This window comes from Macaca nemestrina, chromosome 18 (genome assembly GCF_043159975.1).
Source record: "Macaca nemestrina isolate mMacNem1 chromosome 18, mMacNem.hap1, whole genome shotgun sequence".
NCBI classification, from domain to species: domain Eukaryota; kingdom Metazoa; phylum Chordata; class Mammalia; order Primates; family Cercopithecidae; genus Macaca; species Macaca nemestrina.
Window position 1 is genome coordinate 63,398,099 of NC_092142.1, and position 9,261 is coordinate 63,407,359.

Here is a 9,261-nt window from a genome sequence, read left to right on the forward strand (position 1 = left end):
CTCCATGATACTTGGTTTGCCAACAGAGTTTCCTTGGCAACATGCTTTAGTTATGTTTTACACTCTCTAATTCCTCCTCTGACTCAATTTATATCAGCATGAACTTGCTTTAACAACAACAACAACAACAGCAACAACAACAACACCACAGTCCTATATTTAAATTCTTCACTTAATCATAAGCTGCTGATTACAAGTGCATGCTGGGAGGCAACACAGCATCCTCCATAAGTTTAAAAGGTCTGTAAGTTCTGAAGGTAGACTTCCTCAGTTCTGTTATTTTGTCACAATGTAATCTTAGACATGTTATTTTTAAACCTTCAGATTATAATTTTTGTTAGTTTATTTAATAATATAGCAGTAATAATGCTTACGTCACTGGATTGCAAAGGGAATTAAGTAGCATAATGTGTGCAAAAAGCTTAGCGGTATGCTTGGCACACAATTGGCATTTAACAAAATTTCAGTTGCTACAGACGTCTCACCAGACTAGAACAGTTTTTTTTTTTTTCCCAGAAACACATATGGATAATATTTCAAAGAAATAGAGAGTGGATTCTTTACAATCTCAAAAGTACAGTGCTCTCAGTTACACACAAAAAATTTCTACTTCTGTTTAACAGATACACAGATGAAGATGACATCTATGGAATCTTTTCCTTGCAATTGATGCATTCTTTAGTCCAGTAATATCATCTCACTTTGTATCCAAGACATTCTCTCTGTTCATGTAGAATTCAGGTAAGTCCCCTAAACTTCCTGGTCCTTTTCCATCTGTGGAAAAAGTGTGGTGGGAATATTTGTACACCAATGCTACTCTTTTATGGCTTTCAGTTACCAACTTATAAAAACCTCAGTTTTATCTAAAAAGTTAACTTTAATGTTTCATCAGTTACTAAAGTATCTTCATTCTTGGTTTATTTCCAAGTTTAATTTCTAGCCTAATGACATAGAAATGACTAATTCCTCTGGCACAAGAAAGTAATCAGTAAATTAAATATTCTTATGCCTGTATTCCAAACTTAAAATTGCTTGTTGGAAGTAAGGATTGAATGGAGTATTTGATTACAGTCTTGAATAAATTTATTAATTTATTCAAAACTCATTTGAGTGTCTATTATGTGCTAGATACATACTAACTTCTAAAGAAAAAATGTGTGTATATATATATGTTTTTATATATGCTTTATAATTCATAAAGTGCTTTTGAGTGACATTATCTATTTTAACATTTACAATAATCTGATAAGAAAGGTGAATATCTCCCGTTTTAAGATAAAGAGTTTGATTGTGGGAGATGCCAAGTGACTTTTACATCATTCTATAATTAAGTACTGGACGGCATGTGGAAACAATCTACTAAAATTATATGTCATTTCCAATCAAACTGCACTCATTCTAAAATTTTGTATTTGTTTGTTTTACCACATAGTCAGGAAACATCCAGTTCAATACTTGTCTTTATCAAAACTTTAACCCTATGATAAATAAAATTTCCTTTCTTAGCCTGGGTCAGTTTTAGGATATACTTATTTCTGAATGATGGACTAATGCAGTGAAAAGCAATACATTATGCAGAGTCGGAGGGCCTGGAAAAAAATTTTTTTAGCTAATATATAATGATTTCAGGTTTTCTGACTAATGAAATAGAGAATGTCATGTTTCTCTCTAAATGGTGCAATTTCAGCTCTCAGGCTGGAACTTTATCAGAAATGCAGATTTAGAAAAACAGAGTGGTCTATGCATCTGCTCAGTAGAATGGGCCATGAGAATGCTTGTGAATCTTTATTTCTGTAAACCTGATGATTTGAGAGCAGAAAGAATGATTAAGTTCCCATGATTTCTAAATCAGGGGTTTGGGACTCAAATCCATTTCTCTCTGGCTTCTAAACCGCAGCCCCTGCCCCTGCCTAATGGAGTCTTCTGAATGTTCATCTTTTCATTATGGGGATGGGTAAGCTCCTTCTTCTCTGTAGCCTCAGTGCCAAGCATATTATGGGTGTTCAGTAAACAGGTGCTGAATTGCCTGTGTGGATGAACTTTTCATCATAGCACCAAATACCCGCCTAAGTACTCCATTTTATGGGGCTGGAGGTTTTAAACTGGTCTAGCCAGGGGCAGTTGCCTTGTCATGTTATTGAAATTACTTATTAAGCTTGTTTATAACAGTCTCATCCAGAAGGTGATTGTTTCATGTTTAACACCTTCTCAGTGAACTCACAGCATCTGATGTTGTCTATTCCATTTTCACAGGCGCATCTGTACCCACATGCACACAAACATGGAAAAATGATGTTGTTATTATCTATTTTTTTAAAAAAAGTTACTTGTGATTAGCTTATTATAAGCCAAAATCTGGCCCCTGAAATTTCCATTATGTTTTCTGTCCTTTTTGGGGGGACAAATATGTAGTTTAATTGTCTATATATCCATATATATAATCTCAATATTTATATTACAGTCCTTTCCAGCTATTGCCAATTAAATACAAGACCACCAAGGTTATTTTTCTTCTAAAAATACTTTCCTTTGACCATCATGAGCACAACTAATACCATGACCAAGGACACTTTCTGTAAAATATCTCCATGGAATTTCTATGTCAGTGAAAAAAATATGTAGAAAAGAGAATTACCTTAAAGGCAAGTTAAATATTGAGACAACACATACGTTGGTATGTATAATAGCAAAAAACAATTTGGTGAACATTTAAAGTTCAAACTGCCTAAAATTTTTATCTCAGTGAAAAGAATATTGCAATGCACTTTCTGTACATAAACAATGTATTGTAATTAAATATTATTCAATATAAAACTGTCGATTTTTAAATATATGCTGTTATACCCAAATATAAATATGTTTATGTATATCTAATATATGTATATTAAAATTTATTTAACCATCTATCTCCCAAAAAAGATTTACCACAAAGTAAATTTCAAGAGAGCAATGACATGTTTATATTTTGTTCACAGTTATATCTTCAGTAGCTGAAACATTACCTGCCAGATAGTAAGTAATCAGTAAATGTTTATTGACTTAATTACCAATGAAACTAATCCTAAGAACTTCTAATGGTAATAGCTTTATGTTAGGCATAAGGTTACCACTGATAATTCGAAGATGAATTTGAACTGTTCACCGTCTTTAAGGACCTACTAGTGTGTTGATTTTTATAAAAGCATATAGGGTAGGCATCACTTTCAATTAATCCATGTCCCAAAGTTGGAAGTCAAGGCTCCGTGAGACTGAGTGTCTTGCTCAAGTTCACCTATCTAATAGTGGCAGAGTCAAGGCTACAACAAATAATATCTATCAGAAATTTCTTTCAGAAATTGTTCTGCATGCCAACAATTAAACTGCCAATGTTTAGACTAAGGAACCTCAATGAGTAAACCTGAAGCAGTTCCTTAATTGACTCAGCCTCTGGCATGATTCTCATGCCAGAGAATCAGCTAAAAGATACTCGGGGTCATCCCAAGGAACTCAACTCTTTAATGTGATTCATAAGCATAAGAAGAGCTCTTGGAGAACGATTTTTCCCAGAGTCCCTAGAATTCCTGAAGTTATGGGTGTGAGACGAGGGAAGTGCTGGGCCAGGGTTTTTAGCTGTGAAAGGCACTGATTTTTGAAGTCTAAAAGAAGCTCACATGATTTTACTAATTTCTAGTGTTTTTTACAAAAATGGTTATTATGAGCATCGCACATTGAGTTGTCACTTTGAACACCTGGCAATTACAACAGTCTGGCTTTGCATCCCAAAGGAAAGACATACCGATACACTATCAAAGATTGTAACAAGTAGCACTACATATTACTGCCATAAGTAAATATGTGAATATATGTTAAGTGCCTTACAAATGGACAGGTCTTTAAATGATTTATTTCTAATTTTAGGATTACATTTCAAAGAAACAATCTCAAATAAGGACAGACTTTTTTGAGAAAATGGTATATGTATTTTTTTCAAATAATGGAAAGAAGAAAATATTCAACTTACAATGGCTTTAGGGTTGTATGATGTGTGTGTGTGTGTGTGTGTGTTCATTTTGTGACTACCTACTACCTAAAATAGTTAATAGTTATAAATGCAAAGCATGTCTTTCATAGTGGTAATGTGCAGTGGACAACTATTTCACTTGATAGGCTTTAACTTTCTCAAGGTATTGTTTCTCAAATAGCATATTTCTAGGCCCCAAAAGGACATATTTGTAGCAGTCTGAGAAAAACATATTTTTCCCTTTGCAAAAGAGATGATTCATTACTCAAATTTAAGAAACACTGTTTATTATAAAGTGTAAAGCCAAGTATATAACATATGCATGTGTTAACACACACAAACTTACACAAAATCCTAAAAGAAAATGAAAATGTTAAATATTATTTCTTTTCAGAATATTTTTATTTAAATGAATATATATTTTCCTTAGATTAAAAACAAGCAAAAAGCAGTAAAAATACAGTAAAACCATATTAAATTTACCAGTTATTGTATAATGAAGTCCAAATATATCTTATTTAGTGTTATTCTCTTTTACTTAGAATCACTTTTAACTCAAAATTTTATACATCAGCTCTATGGCTATCAGGCCATTTTGCAGTTTATTAATTGGACAAGATCTGTTGAGAACATTTTAACATTTTTTAAATCTTTAAACATATGTTCAAAAAAGCTACAATAATATTGCCTTTCTGATCAATTCTGGATTGTTTTAACACAGAAAAAGATATTTCCTATAGTTTCAATAAAAGTGTATTATAAAATATAAATTATTAATGATATTACTATTAAGATTAATAATAATTATAATTATAGCCTGAGTAATGAATGAGTCTGATTCTCCACAGAGGAAATGGATGAAAAGAAAGAGGTGTTTCTGAATCAATTTGTTAGGGCCTTTTACTTGTGAGGTTGGCATTATTACCTCTATTTTTTAATGCAAAGTTAACACAGAGAAGTTAGCAACTTTAATCAAAGCTACATAAGTTGTATATAGGTGAGAATGCCAGAATTTGAATTTGAACCTTTGGTCTTTACATACACTTTTTCACCATTCCTATGCATTCCTGCCTCTTAAGTCCCCTTAAAGATGAAGTCAAGATTCTGACCTTGTCCCATGCAGCCTTTTATCTCTGCATGTCACATCTCACCCTTTCTTTACTGTCAGTTCCACTGAAACCAGCTTCCCCATGGTCAATCTGGAGACCCAAATGCACCTGGTATTTTTCTTTTCTTTCTTCAACTCAATTAAAAAATACTTCTACATTTTCTTCTTCGGGTTTACTACTATGGACTACACACATCAGATGCTGAGAAATATGCAGTTAAGATACAGATATTCTTCAGAATCATTTTCATCATCTGCTATTCTTCAAGTTATCATTTTAAATATGCTCTGAAGATGTTTTTAAAGTACAATCTAGTCCAGGCGCGGTGGCTCATGCCTGTACTCCCAGAACTTTGGAGGGCCGAGGCGGGCGAATTGCCTGAGCTCAGGAATTCAAGACCAGCCTGGGAAACACAGTGAAACCCCATCACTACTAAAATACAAAAAATTAGCCAGGCATGTTGGCAGGTGCCTGTAATCACAGCTACTCAGGAGGCTGAGGCAGGAGAATCACTTGAACCTGGGAGGCAGAGGTTACAGCGAGCCGAGATTGTGCTACTGCACTCCAGCCTGGGCAACAGAGTGAGACTCCGTCTCAAAAAAAAAAAAAAAGTACCATCTAAAACTTGAAAGAGGTTCTCAATTCTGAATAGCTATTAGAAAACACATACACGTGCGCATGCACACACACACACACACACACATCTCCCTTTATATCTACTTCTATCTGTGTATGCTTGTACGTCTATATTTTGCCATCGGATTCATGGAGTTCAAAAGCAACACTAGCTTTCATTGAATACTCCTATAGCAATATTAGCAAAGTGCTATTGCTGCTGGCTCAGTGCTTATTTAAATGGAATAGCAGGGCCATTTCTCCCCATGTTATGGGCTTCAGTGCACAGCAGGGAGCAGCTAAGTCTTTCTTGGCACACATCTGAGTGACTCTCCACAGAGGTCACCTAAGGACACAAGAAATTGGAGGCCAGATAAATATCCCTTTTGCATCTTCAAAGACTGACCTTTCTAGGTGTGCTTAAAGGAAGGGGATTTTTCTTCTCCTGCCAAGGACAAGAATCTGGCCTAAGCTCAAATGTTAACAGCAACAAAAACATTAATTCTAAGATGCCACTTCCTCATCAGAGCTTTCTAAGATGGGAGCATTCATTGCCAGTGTGAATTCTGTACCAGGAAGAAAATCACAGGAACAAGGGTACTAAATTTGAACTAGGGCACTGTAGGAAGTGTGGGTGCAAGTGTGGGCTTTGTACACAGACGAACCAAAATTTGTAACTGTTCACCCGAGTTCCACCTTCTAGCAATGGTCTTTTGTGATCTGGCAGACCCCAAGACAAGGATTTGAGAAAAAAGATCCCAGGAAGTACCTTCTTACTTAGTAAGAGGGAGTGCTTACTAGTGAGCCAGAGAGACGGGGAAGGATTAGTAGTTAACAAAGGATATTTTAATAAGCAGCTTACAGTTATGGGCAACTGAGGCTCAGTCCCATTGGGAAACTCTAAGAGACAGTATAGAACATGCCTCAGAGTTTTCCCACCAGGTAGGCCAAGAAGCTAGGTGTTTTTCTTCTCACTTCTATTGATCATTGCCTGAAGTTACTTCTGAGACCATGAACATCCTGGCACTCTAGGGGAGTTGCAGGAAGGTCCTATGAATATATATTGGAAACATGAATGTGAGAGGAATCTGGGTGGGGCCCTTGCTGTACTAGGTAGGTGACTTAAACTGCTCTTACCTTCATCTGTACATTGGGTAGAATCATCAGTATTTCACAAAGTGTTATTGAACATCAGCTGGAATTACATACATAAAAGGTCTAACAATGCCCATTCTCAACGACTACACAAAGAAAAGCATAGCTATATTTCACTTCTAAGGGGTGGCTGACAAAGGGTCCATTTAAATATTCTTAGGATACTATAAGCTTTAAGGCAATCAAGTCTCTGGGCCACATGTTGAAAGTCCTTGTAAAATAATATTTGAAGTGCTTTTATCTAGGGATAGAGGTGCTTTATTTGAAGGTGAGGATAGAGGTAAGAATGAATTATGAGTCCACTTACTAAGTAGCAAATGTATATTAACGCCAGGGAAAGGAAAGTTCATATAGGAGGAGGGAGGAAGTGAATTAATTACAAAGCATCTTGTTAAATAATTGTAAGAACCAGAGAAAAGGCTAAAAGAATTATGGTTCCACGTGTTGACTGTGGCCATGTCTACATTGAGCAAACAGGTCAACTTATTTAACCAGGAAAAGAAAGAAAATATGCAAAGAAGAGGAAACAGCCTGAGACAATGAAATTTTCAGGTTCTGTCTTGGTGTGTGGACATCTAAATATATCAATTTACCTAGAAGAGTTATTTATGCATTTTGTTCAGTACTCTCTGTGGATATCTGTGCATGCAATGTCTATGTTTAAGTTATCAATACGTGAAAATAGTACCTTTCCTTGGGTTTTATAGGAAAGGTATAATTACCTTTTCATGTATAACAAAAACAGTAAAATATACTATAAAAAAATAAAACCAATGCAAAATAATTTTAAGTCCATGTAAGGGTATTCTATTCGATATAATTAGGTGACTTAATTGCTCTTTTAGGACTATTTCAGATTCAAAGCTCAGTTTAAGCCTCATCTGAGATTTGAAATTTAACAGCATGCAGTTCTATGTGAAATACATGAAAGCAGACAGATAATTGGTTTGAAATTATGACTGTGTCCTTTACTAGACAGAAGACAGTGACATAATCTCTGCAACCCTCAGTTTGCTGGGCTACATGGTGACAGTAACAATTCTTACCTTGGATGAAATGTATTTGCCAGTCTAGAGTACTTCCTGGCGCTTACAGCATCATAACTCAGATATAATTCATTTAATCAATGCTCCTATGGGATGTTCTCATAGCCCAATGCATGACACATGGGACAGTTTCTGCAGATGAGCCAGGATGAACAAATTACGGTGTGGCATGAGTCTACAGAGTACATGTCCTAGAGGTACCACATATATTCATTACTAGAGGTACCACATGTATTCAATTATTCACAATATTTGTCAATGACTATCAAATATGGGACCATTTAAAAACCTTAGGAAAAAAAATACACAGAAGATCTAGCCATAGTTCACAAGTTGTTTGTTTTAATAGGGAATCCATTTATATAATTAGCTATATAATTAATTACAATAAAGTGTTGCTAGGGATGTTTGAAAACAATTAGGAATTAATAATTACGAGTAATATCTGCAGCTGACACTAAGGTAGGCAGTGAGGCATATGGAGGTAACAATAAGAATCTGAAGACTGTGTGTTACAGTCCTACTTCTGGTACTAACTATTAGAATGACTTTGGGCAAGACATTTAACCCCTATATGTTTTAAATTTCATCATCCATAATATGGAATCCTTATGGGTCATGTAATTTTTTTCTGTGAGGGAAACACAGGGTGAGTAACTAGAATGTTGTCTGATATGTGGCAGAGTCTAATTAAGTGTTGGCTTTTATTTTTATGTCCTAGATTTTAGATGAAGGGCTTTATGAACACCATTTAATCTGATCAATACAGTGAACTAAGGCTAATGTCTTCCTCATTTTGTAGACAGGGAAATTTGACTTCAAGACGTTATTTTAACTTGCCCAGTTTTACACAGATAATCTATAACTGAGACAGGTTTTCTTCTATATGAGTACAATGCTATCTCTTACCCACACCACCATATACGCTCTTTGAAAAATCAGACAAAGCAAGGAGAAAAGTCAGGATAATGTCTTTGTTGGAAATGCAGACTCGGACAATTAAAGGATGTTGGCATTTAAAAAGGGGGTGCCTGGAGTGCTTAGAGGCCAGGCACAGTGGCTCATGCCTGCAATCCACGAACTTTAGGAGGCCAAGGCAGGAGGAGAGCTTGAGGCCAGAAGTTTGAGACCAGCCTGGGCAACATAGAAAGACAAAACAAAAACAAAACACTGAACAACTTAACTTGGTGTGGTGTAGTTGTGGCTTGACTTCACAAGCTAGAGGTCAGAGTGAGCTATGATAACGCCACTGCACTCCAGCCTGGGCATCAGAGCAAGACCCTTATCCCTCCCTTCGCCAAAAAAAGGAGGGCTTATAATCTTATAATTGTGCCTG

General features: G+C 35.6%; 1 long non-coding RNA gene across 1 annotated transcript in view; it reads left to right on the plus strand.

The window, feature by feature from the left end:
- Window positions 1–491: 491 nt before the first annotated feature.
- The window catches only part of LOC105491480 (uncharacterized), a 101,103-nt gene continuing 92,333 nt past the window's right edge, over window positions 492–9,261 (plus strand). The window contains exon 1 of the long non-coding RNA XR_011616176.1: window positions 492–741. This is a non-coding gene — a long non-coding RNA (uncharacterized lncRNA). The remainder of the gene's footprint in view (window positions 742–9,261) is intronic.